The sequence below is a fragment of the Dipodomys spectabilis genome, unplaced genomic scaffold, assembly GCF_019054845.1.
Source record: "Dipodomys spectabilis isolate Male_0828 unplaced genomic scaffold, ASM1905484v1 ptg000132l, whole genome shotgun sequence".
Taxonomy (NCBI): Eukaryota; Metazoa; Chordata; class Mammalia; order Rodentia; family Heteromyidae; genus Dipodomys; species Dipodomys spectabilis.
Genome location: NW_024870809.1, coordinates 2,943,288 through 2,955,627, shown reverse-complemented (window position 1 = coordinate 2,955,627; position 12,340 = coordinate 2,943,288). Strand labels below are relative to the sequence as shown.

The 12,340-nt window shown below is 36.7% G+C and overlaps 1 pseudogene; it reads left to right on the top strand.

The window, feature by feature from the left end:
* Positions 1–2,480: 2,480 nt before the first annotated feature.
* Positions 2,481–2,667, top strand: LOC122116414 (annotated as a pseudogene).
* The last annotated feature ends 9,673 nt before the right edge of the window (positions 2,668–12,340 follow it).

Below are 12,340 nucleotides of genomic sequence, written 5' to 3'. Positions count from 1 at the left end.
TTGGAATTTGTTATTTCTAGCTAGAATTAAATTGGAAAGTTTAGAAGTCAGTGTCATCAGCTTCTACCATTACAAAATTGGAAAAAGAAAGACAAGTTAAACCCAAAATAAGCAGAAAAAAAGATAATCTAGGAGACAGAATAAAAAGAAATGAGAAGTGAAATCATTGAGAATTTGAAAGAAGTAGTTGAATTTACAGCCAGACTGATGCGAGGAGAGAAAGAGAGAGAGAGAGAGAGAGAGAAGAGAGAGAGAGACAGATAGACAGACAGACAGACAGACAGAGATAGAGAGGGAGAGAGAAAGAGATTTCCAATACCAAGAATGTGGCTCAAGTAGAGTACCAGGCATGAGCAAGGAAGGAAGTTGAATGAGATAGCAAGGCTCTGAATTCAAGACCTGGTACCAGCAAACACACACACACACACAATCATGAAACCCACAGAACTACAGATTCAGTCATTATTCAAAGGCCATTAATTAAATATCATAAATAACTTTGTTACACAGTTGACAACTTAGATAAAATGTATAAACTTCTTAAAAGACAAACTACAAAACTCCCTAAAGATTAACCATATACCTAGTAAAAATATTACATTTACAGTTTAGAATCTTTCCAGAAATACATCTTTAAATCTAATTGCCTTCATCAACAAATCCTACCAAATATCTAAAGAAGAAATAATAGCAAATCTGAGCACTTCCTTTAAATAAAACAATATTTTCCAACTTACTTTATGAAGCCAAAATACCCTGATACCCAAACCATAAATATGATATAGCAAAAAGAAAACTACCAACTACTATTCTTTACGAATATAGTTAGAAAAATGTCTAAACAAAACCTTGCAAATAAAATCCAATAATATATTAAAACAAATGTCACTGCCAAATGAGATTTATTCCAGGAACAAAGAGTTGATTGAATATTTAAAATAAGTCTAAGTAAGCCAGGTACCAGTGGTTCATACCTATGATCCCAGCTATTCTGGAGTCTGATACATGAAAGATCTAGCCTATGCAGATAAGTCTTTAAAATTTCATCTCCAATTATACCAGAAGAAAGCTGGTCTGGAAATGTGAATCAAGTGGTAGAATGCCAATCATGAACAATAAAGTCGAGCAAGTAAGAAGCCACTGAGTATAAGTCCTGTTACTGGTTAAAAAAAAAAAAAAAGTAAGGCTAATTATTTAATTTTATTAACAAAGTAAACCATAGGGTAAATACTGTAAGATCTTTTTAGTGAATGAAGAACATTATTTGGCAAAAACAAACATTGATTCTAGGTTAAAAAATAATTCAACAAACTAGAACTAAATGCAAACTTGCTAAGTCTCATAAAGAACATTTAAAATCTGTCATTTCCCTTCCCTTCCCCAAATTAGAAAAAATGTATATACAAGATAAAGGGGGGCCGGGAAGATGGTTCAGTGGTAGAGCATTTGCCTTGCATGCATGAGGCCCTGGGTTCGATTCCTCAGCACCACATAAGCAAAAAGAAAAAACCGGAAGTGGCGCTGTGGCTCAAGTGGTAGAGCGCTAGCCTTGAGCTGAAGAGCTGAGGGACAGCGCCCAGGCCCAGAGTTCAGTCCCCAGGACCGGACCCCCCCCCAAAAAAAAGATAAAGGGCACCAGAATCAAATACAGTGAAAACGGTTTATACTATGGGGGAAGAACATACAAAAGAAACAAAAAAAAAAAAAAAAATCACACAGTACATTAAAAACAACAGCAAGAAAGATAAAACCATTTGTGTCCCTATCTTGGGGTTCATTTCGCTTAACATAATATTAAATGATCATATACACATAGCTTTTGACTTTTTCTGCTTGTCCTAGACATATACTACTTATTGCAAATAAGGGAAAACATGGGACCTATGTTTCTTTGGGCCTGGCTTATTTCACTTAATATAATTTTTTCCAAGTCTTTCCATTTCCTAACAAATGGGGTAAAGCTAACATCATATAGCACTTTTATAAAAGATAGAAGTTTTCCTCATTAGATCAGTAACAGGGAAAGGATATTTGATTTTTAACTTCTAAATAAGACAAAGATATAAAGGGGTTTCAGATAGAAAAAGGAAGAGAAATAAAACTGTCTTCATGCACAAATGGCTATTTATTTTGAAAATTTGATGGATTTTTTTGTAAAAAGTGACTATTTAGATATTTCAATCAATAAATGAATTTTAAAAGGAATGCAGCAATATTATTCAAAGCAAATGAAATGAGGAAAATTGAAGGGATGGATTGAGAGGAATGAGGGATTGATGTAAGGGTTGATACTGCTCATGATGTATTGTGCTTATAAATTGACACATTAAGTAGACTTTCAAGGATCATTGCTATAGTTTATTTATTTATTTATTTATTGTTGTTGGTCATGGGGCTTGAACTCTGGGCTTGGATGCTGTCCCTGCGCTCTTTAGCTCAAGGCGAGCACTCTATCGCTTGAGCCACAGCGCCACTTCCTATAGTTTTTTTTAACTAGAGAAATCTCACTGATTGTGTAGAGCACTGGAAACCACAAGGAGAGGCAGTATTCTTTCTTGAGCATGAAGCCCGCTATGGAGTTGCTTTACTGCAACTACCATTTGCCATTGATAATCATTCTTCTGTTCCTCTGGGAGAGCAAGAGGGAGAGGACACAGTCTGAATGGCTTCTAGTTTTAAAAATAAATAAATTAAATTAACCCTTTTGTACAGCTACTAAATCATAATAAAAATATAATTAAAAATAAAAATAACCAAATCTCCAGTAAAAATGGTACCACATATCGTTACAGAAATGTATGAACTACATATACCAAATTAATAGTCAATAAAATTGCAATGAAGATAGCAGTAAGCTTTTTGTAAAAATTGACAAACCAATAGTGAAATTAATATAGAAGTCTAAAGGACCTAGTATAATCCGACATCGGTAAAAACTATCGACCCTAATTGATTTCAAGACCTATTTTTAATTTACAGTAATCAAAACTGTATAGTATTGGAAGAAAGATAAACAAAATTGAGAGTCCAGATAAAGACTCATGCTTCTTTTACAGAGTTGCAAAGGCAATCAATCAAATAATCCATAATAGAATAAGATGATAAATTAATCTCCACTAAAACTGATAATCCAGTCTTCAAAAGTAATCTGAGGACATAACGACTTGTGCATCTCATTGTTGCAATGAGTTCACCTTTATCTCTATTTAAACGATTTGTTTTGGTGCGGGGGGGGGGGGGGGGGGTGGATTAAGGGGAGGGGGAGCGGGGAGGATTGGGTGGGGGGGGGCAGGGGGAGGATGGGAAGGGATGGGAAGGGGAAACAAAGGAGGAGGCTACAATGCTTGATAAGAAATGTACTCATTATCTTGCCAATGTAATTGTAACCTCTCTGTACAGTATTTTCACAATAAAAAATATGAAAAGGAAAAGAAAAAGAAAAAAAAAGTAATCTGAGGAGAACGGGGGGTGGGGGGTGGGGGGGGGGGAAATGTCTGCAAATCAAGCTGAATATGATTCAGTAGTAGAGTGCTTGTATAGCATTTGTAAGAACCTCATTTCCATCCCCAGCACCACAAAAAATAATATATTTGCAAATCATATATCTGAAAAATTACCTGTGACAAGCCTATATTAAGAACATATAAACTTCAATAAATAAGAAAAGAACTCAGTTTAACATAGGTAATAAAGCTGGATGCCGTTGGCTCATTTAGGAGGCTGAGATCTGAGAACCATTGTTCAAACCCGGCCTAGGCAAGTAAGTCTAAGAGAGTCTAATCTCCAATTAGCCACCAGAAAATGAGAAGTGGTGCTATGGCTGAAAGTGATAGACCACTAGCCTTAAGCAAAAGAGCTTAGGGACAGCACCCAGACTCTGAGTTCAAGCCTCACTACCACAAAATCAAAATGAGCAATAAGGTGAGGGAAATTTGTACTTAAATGAACTGGTGCTGTATAATCTGGGATGCCTTCTGCAGAGAAACCTGAAAGAACAGAGAGAGAACCTTTAAATGTACTTTACTCTTCAATGCAGCAAGTTCTTTGGAGGCACAGTTTTTTTTCTAGGAAAAAACTGCCTATATATTGTGACATATATAAATTTACTGAAATATTGTTTATAATGTAAAAATAAGCATATGTCCAGTGATAGCAAACTGGTGGCTAAATTGTGATTCACCCATTATCACCTAGAATTTGCTTTACCATAATACAGAAGATAGAATGAAGTAGAGATATAAGCCTTGACATGGAAGTAATGCTGAATTCTATGAGTAGAGGAAAATTGCAACTGTAGAAAAAGTACACTATTTTTTCCTAAAGTCACGTACTTATATATGTACACATAGGCATGAAACCTTATTTAAATGATATGAAATGACACATACCAGACTTTCTACAAAGAAAAGAGGAAGATAAGTGTGGAGACATTTACTTTGGTGTGTGTGTGTGTGTGTGTGTGTGTGTGTGTGTGTGTGTGTGTGTGTGTGTGTGTGCTATAGTGCCAGAGCTTAAACTTGAGATTTCCCATACTTACTTGCCCTTACTTGCTCATGGAAGGCATTTTATTATTTGAGTCAGGCCTTCAACCTGGTTTTTGCTGGTTAATTGGAAATGGAGTCTTTCAGACTTTTCTTCTAAGGCTTGTTTTGAATCACAATTCTTCAAATCTTAGAGTCCTGAGTAGCTAGAAATATAGGCATGAACCATTGGTGTCTGGTAATGTCATATATTTTCAAATTTTTTAGTAATAGATTTATCAAGATGCAATTCACATAACATATATGTCACATTTCACATTGTTGTTATGGTGCTGAATATCAAATCCAGAACCTAGTGCATGCCAAGCAAGAATTGTACTACTAAATCATACACTCCCATAATACAATTCACACATTTAACATGTGAAATTCAGTGTTTTTAATATATTCAAGAAACTAATCTTCAGAAAGTTAAATGGTTTACTCTAGATCACAGCTAATAAATGAGAGAGCTGAGATTCAAACAACTGTTTAGCTTCCAATTCTGTTCCTTTAACCATACTGCTACATTGCAAAGTATCTTCTAATGCAAAATGGCAGTATTGATTAAGACATAAGTCATGTGTTTGTGGTCAATACCACAGCAATGATAAGGGTGTTTTTGAAGGTTAATAATGGGCATGTTGGTCTTCCCTTGCCTTCTAGGTGTATCTTTGATGAGAGTGCATGGAGTTCAAGTGCTGATCTACTAGCTGGAACTGTGATAGATATGGGGCCACTATAAGCCTTGCATTCTGTGTTTAAGTTTTGAATAGGCCACTGTTACAGCCATTGTCCCTACCAGAACACATTACCAGCAAGTAGTTAGCAGTGACCCATCCATTGTTCTTACATTACAATATTCTGTCCCCTTTCCTAGGCAATGTTGCTGTATTTGGGCCATCTGCCTGTAGTTCCTTTTACCTACCTGAGTCCCCAGGTACACTTGACCATAATGACAGTAAAGCTCCCAGCCTTATAAGACTGGACATATACTCACTGGGACACAGTAAGTGTGAAAATTCTACCTCCACTAGAATAGTGTCATTTTATTAGGAAAACCTAAGCTTTGCATCTGTTTTCAAAGCACATTTTATTTTGTTGGTCATGGGGCTTGAACTCAGGGACTGGGCGCTATCCCTGAGTTTTTCACTCAAGGCTAGTACTCATACACCTTGAGCCACAACACCACTTCCGGTTTTCTGGTGGTTAATTGGAGATAAGCCTCGTGGACTTTCCTACCCAGTCTAGCTTCAAATTGCAGTCCACAGATCTCAGCCTCCTGAGTATCTAAAGCTACAGGCATGGGTCACCACTGCCCGGTCAAATATATTCTTTTAAACTTAAAAAGTGGGAAATAATTACAGATACTGCAGAGATTAAAAATAAGATAATGTGGAGAAATACATTTGAATGTATTTGAAATGTTTAGTCTAATAGTGGGTATAGTCTGAAAAAAGGAAATTTAGAAAAAGTGACCAGAAATCCAAAACTCAAGAAGTCCTCTAACCACTCAGGTAAATGAATCAACACTTAAAAATGGTATTTCCTCAAAGAAAGCACCATGGTAATAGTGCCTGACAGACAAGTTCTACTAACCATTTAAGGAAAATATTTCCGTATCAACCAAAACTTACCAAAGCACAGGAAATTAGTAATACTCCCTAAGTTATTTTATTTTGATCACAATGTAATCTTGATAGATAACACAAGCTTGCTGTAAGTTTGCATTTCATTTCAAAGAAGCAATTTACTGTTTAGTCAATGTTATACATTTGTTTAATATTTCATTCATATTTTTATTTCATCCTGTCTGCTTCATTGGGAATTATTCTGATATTCTTTCTCCAGTTTTTTAAATGTTTTAGTTTAATTTAAAAATAAATTTGATGATTAATTCTGAGACTTCTTTGTAGTGAAACATTTCAAGTCTTTTCATTTTCTTCTCATTCCATAGTTTTTATATAAATAATTTCATTATCTTTCAGCTCTAAATATTTAGATTAAAATCTAATTTCTATTATGATTTTTTGCCTGTAACTTTTCTAAATATTGTTTTTCAAGTTCCTTTTTTTCAAGTTCCATGCAATGAATTTCTTGTAATCATATTTTAAATTGATTTATAACAGCTTTTTATTTTAACCAGAGAGGAGGTTATGCTATGATATCTGATCTTTGAAATTTTCTGAAACAAGCTTTGTGCTCAAATTTTGCATACATTCCTTATGTGTTTAAATAGCACATATATTCTCTCATTGTTTTCTGAAATTTTCTATATATGTCTTTTGTATCCAACTTGCTAATTATGTCCTTCAAATCTTACCTCTCTTTTGGCTGGATACAGTGGCACATGATTTTAATTCTAGCTACTTGGAAAGTTGTAGATAGGATTGAAGTCAGAGGCTGACTCTGGGGAAACAATGCAAGATCTTATTTGAAAAATAATGCATAAAAAGGGTTGGGTGCCTGCCTCATGTGGTATAGCAACTCCATAGCCTGAACAAGGAGCTGAGAATAAACCCTAGTACTACAAAAATATATCTTATATCCTTACTGATATTTTCTGCTGAACTTTAAAATTGTAGAAAAAGGTATGCTTATATGATAATTTTTTTCTTTGATCATGTTAATAGAAGATCATCACATATTTGTTTGCTATACCTTATTGCTTCACTTTATCTATTATTGCTTTTTAGCCTGCAAAATGATTTTTCTTAAAGTTTTATCTGATATTTAAATAACTACTGGAGTTTTCGTTGGGTTACTTTTTGCCCAATAATATTTTTCCATTATTTAATCATCAGTCTTTGTGTCTTTACATTGACATATAAATGAAAGTATAACTCTGTTAGGTGATATGTGCTAAATGTTCTTTAGTTCATTTTGATAATCCTTGCCATTTTGATCAAATTTCTTAGTACTTCTACTGTTATTTCAATTACTGGGTTTGGAATTTAGTGTGGTTGCTTTCTGTCGTGTGTGTGTGTGTGTGTGTGTGTGTGTGTGTGTGTGTGTGTGTGTGTGTGTGCGTGTATGTGTGTGAGTCATGGAGCTTGAGCTTGTCCCTAAGCACTTTTTGCTCAAAGATGAGCACGCTAACATTTTGAACCACAGTGCCACTTCCATTTTTCTGGTGGTTAATTGGAGATAAGAGTCTCATGGACTTTTCTGCCTGTGCTGGCTTTGAATTGTAGAACTCAGATCTTAGCCTCCTGAGTAGCTAGGATTGCAGGTTTGACCCACTAGCATCTGGCTCTGATTGTTTTCTTATGTACCTTTTATTTGTTTCTTTATCTGCCTCATTTTCCCTTTACTCTTTTGAGTGGTGTTGGGTTAGATTGTTTATTATGTTTAAAAGTATATTTTCCTTCTACATATTTGGAGGTTATATAATTTATGTCTATTCTTTTGTTGGTTACTCATTTACTTTTTGCTAGTACTACGGTTTAAACTTAGTACCACATACTTGCTAGGCAGAAACTATACCACTTGAGACATTTCCCCAGCCCTTTTTTGTCTAGGCTGTCTTTGACTGTGATTCTCCTATTTGTGCTTTTCTTTGTTGCTAGGATGACAGGTATGTATCGCTGTGGCCAGCCTCGCATAGGTTATTGTAAAATGTATAATATAAAATGCCTAAAATCAACTGTTTTCCATTTCTGCATAGAAATCTAAATCTTTTCTTTCTTTCTCTCCTTCTTTCTTTCTTTCTTCCTTCCTTCCTTCCTTCCTTCCTTCCTTCCTTCCTTTCTTTTCTTTTTCCTTTTGTGCCAATCCTGGATTTGAACTCAGGGCCTGTTAGCTGTCACTGAGCTTTTTTGCTCAAGGCTAGTGCCCTACAACTTTGCTCCACTTTCTTTTCTTTATTCTATTTCTTTTCTTTCTTTCATTTTTTTCTTTTCCTGCCTCCCCCCCCTCCTCCTCCCCCTCCTCCTCCTCCTCCTCCTCCTCCTCCTCCTCCTCCTTGTATTTTTATAGTGAAAATACTGTACAGAGGGGTTACAGTTACATGAGCAAGGTAATAACTACATTTTTTATCCAGCATTGTTGCCTCTTCCTTTGTTTTTCCCCTACCATCCTGTCCCTCCCACCTCCTCAACTACACCCGCCTCCCCCTTAATTCTAAAGTTCGATTTTGACATACCGTCTTGTATATCTCATCGTTGCAATATGTCAATATGTATCCCTATTTAAACATTTTGTTTTATTCCTTCCCCTCCCCAAATTATACCAACATCAAATACAGTGAAAACAGGGGTTATACCATGGGGGAGGGACATATAAAGCAACAAAAAAAAATCACATGGTACCTTATAAATACGTTAGAAATAATAGCAAGAAAGAAAAAACCACTTGTGTCCCTATTGTGGGGTTCATTTCGCTTAACATCATCTTTTTTTTTTTACATTTTTTTATTATGAAAATACTGTACAGAGGAGTTACAATTACATGGGCAAGATAATGAGTACATTTCTTATCAAGCATTGTTGCCTCCTCCTTTGTTTCCCCTTCCTATCCCTTCCCATCTCCCCCAGTCCCCCTTCCCCCGCAACCGCCAAAGTTGTAAAGTCCGTTTTTCAATATAACAACTTGTACATCTCAATGCTGCAATGGGTCCACCTGTATCCCTATTTAAACGATTTGTTTTTTCCCTTCCCCTCCACAAATTATACCAACATAAAATACAGTGAAAGCGGGGGTTATATCGTGAGGGAGGGACATACAAAGCAACAAAGAAATCATCTTATAAATATGTTAGAAATAATTGCATGAAAGAACTTGGGGTTAATTTCACCTAACATCAACTTGTCTGACCTTTTCTGCTTGACTCAGACTGATACTAGTTATTGCAAATAAGGGAAACCATGGGGCCTATGTTTCTTTGGGCCTGGCCTACTTCACTTAATATAATTTTTTCCAAGCCTTTCCATTTCCTAACAAATGGGGCAATGTCATTCTTTCTGATGGTGGCATAGAATATATATATATACACACACACAATTTATTGATCCATTCATCTACTGAGGGACATCTGGGTTGGTTCGATATCTTAGCTATGGTAAATAATGCTGCAATAAACACAGTTATGCTGGTAGCTTTAGTATCTTCTTGTTTGTGATCATTTGGGTAAATGCCCAAAAGTGGGGTTGTGGGCTGAGAAGGTGGCTCAGTGGTAGGGAGCTTGTCTTGCATGCATGAGGCCCTGGGTTTGATTCCTCATCCTCAGCACCACATAAGCAAAAAGAAAAAAGCCGGAAGTGGCACTGTGGCTCAAGTGGTAGAGTGCCTCCCCCCCCCCTCCTCCCCCCTCCTCCTCCTCCTCCTCCTCCTTGTATTTTTATAGTGAAAATACTGTACAGAGGGGTTACAGTTACATGAGCAAGGTAATAACTACATAATAACAAGCTAACCTTGAGCTGAAGAGCTGAGGGACAGTGCCCAGGCCCAAAGTTCAGGCCCCAACACAGGACAAAAAAAACAAATAGTACCAAAAGTGTGATTGCTGGGTAATAGGAGAGCTCTATGCTGAGTCTTTTGAGGCACCTCCATACTACTTTCCAAAGTTGTTGAACAAGTTTACACTCCCACCAACAATGCAGTAGGGTTCCCTTCTGGTCACATCCCCTCCAGCATCTGTTGTCATTAGAGTTCTTGGTTATAGTCATTCTAACTGGGGTGAGGTGGTATCTCAGTGTTGTTTTGATTTGCATTTCTTTTATGGCTAGGGAGGTTGAACATTTCTTCATGTGTCTATTGGCCAACCTTCTTTCCTCTTCAGAGAAGTTTCTCTTTAAGTCTTTAGCCCACTTATTTATTGGGCAGTTGTTTCTTTGAGGATTTATTGTTGGGGGATTTAACTTTTTGAGTTCCAAGTATATTTTAGATATGAGACCCTTGTCCATTTTATAGCTATTGAAAATCTTCTCCCAATCCGTGGGCTTTCTATTGATCTTGCTTGCTATGTCCTTTTCCATGCAGAAGCTCTGCAATTTCATGCAATCCCATTTGTCCAACCTTTCTTTGATTTGTTGTGTTTTGGGGTCTCTATTAAGAAAATTTGTGCCTGTACCAAGGAGACCTAGGGTTTCTCCTATTCCATCCTGTAATGTTTTCTGAGTGTCTGCTTTGACTCCGAGGTCTTTGATTCATTTGGAGTTGATTCTGGTGCAGGGTGATATATAAGGATCTAGCTTTAGTTTTCTACAAGTAGTTAACCAATTTTGCCAGCATCATTTACTGAAGAGGCTGTCTTTCTTCCATTCTATTATTTTTAACTCCCTTATCAAAGATTAGATGGCTATAGATCTGTAGTTCATTTCTGGGTTTTCAATTCTATTCCATTGGTCCTGAGGTCTGTTCTTGTGCCAGTACCAAGCTGTTTTGATTACTATGGCTTTGTAGTAGAGTTTGAAATTTGGTATTGATATTCCTCCCGCACTGTTCTTTCTGTTAAGGATCGTTTTTACTATTCATTTACATCATCTTATCTGAGCTTTTCTGCTTGTCCCAGACATGTACTAGTTGTTGCAAATAAGGGAAACCATGGGACCTATGTTTCTTTGGGCCTGGCTTACTTCACTTAATGTAATTTTCTCGAAGTCTTTCCATTTCCTAACAAATGGGGCAATGCCATTCTTTCTGATGGAGGAAAAGAATTCCATTGTGTATATATACCACATTTTCTTGATCCATTCATCTATTGAGGGGCATCTGGGTTGGTTCCATATCTTAGCTATGGTAAATAATGCTGCAATAAACACAGTTGTGCTGGTAGCTTTAGTATGGTCTTGTTTGTGATCATCCATGTAAATGCCTAAAAGTGGGATTGCTGGGTCATAGGGGAGCTCTATGTGGAATCTTTGGAGGAACCTCCATACTATTTTCCAAAGTTGTTGAACAAGTTTACACTCCCACCAACAATGCAGTAGGGTTCCCTTCTGGTCACATCCCCTTCAGCATCTGTTGTTATTAGAATTCTTGGTTATACTGGGGTGAAGTGGTATCTCAACGTTGTTTGGATTTGCATTACTTTTATGGCTAGAGAGGTTGAACATTTCTTCATGTGTCCATTGGCCATTCTTATTTCCTCTTTAGAGAAGTTTCTCTTTAAGTCTTTAGCCCACTTATTTATTGGGCAGTTGTTTCTTTGAGGATTTGTTGTTGGAGGATTTAGTTTTTTGAGTTCCAGGTATATTTTAGATATGAGACCTTTGTCCATTGTATGTGTAGTGAAGATCTTCTCCCAATCCATGGGCTTTCTATTCATCTTGTTAGCTATGTCCTTTGCCATGCGGAAGCTCTTCAAATCTCATGCAATCCCATTTGTCCAACCTTTCTTTGATACGTTGTGTTTCTGGGTCTCTGTTGAGAATAATTCTCTTCTTCTTCTTCTTCTTCTTCTTCTTCTTCTATTTCTTCTTCTTCTTCTTCTTCTTCTTCTTCTTCTTCTTCTTCTTCTTCTTCTTCTTCTTCTTCTTCTTCTTCTTCTTCTTCTTCTTCTTCTTCTTCTTCTTCTTCTTCTTTTCTTCTTCTTCTTTCTCTCTCTCTACCTCCCTCTCCCTCTCCCTCTCCCTCTTCCCCTCCCCCCCTCTCTCTGAGATGGTAGTCTCTTTCTGTCTCTCTGTTCCTGTTTCAGTTGTAATCCCTCTATGTAGCCCACCCCAAGACTGGCCTTGAACTCAAGATCCTCCTGTTTTCACCTCTCAAGTAACTGAAATTACAGGCATGCACAACTATCCTCAGCTCTTTCCAGTTCTTTAGTGGATAGGAGCCACATAATTTTAAAACATATTATGAAGAATCTCACACATATCCCCAAG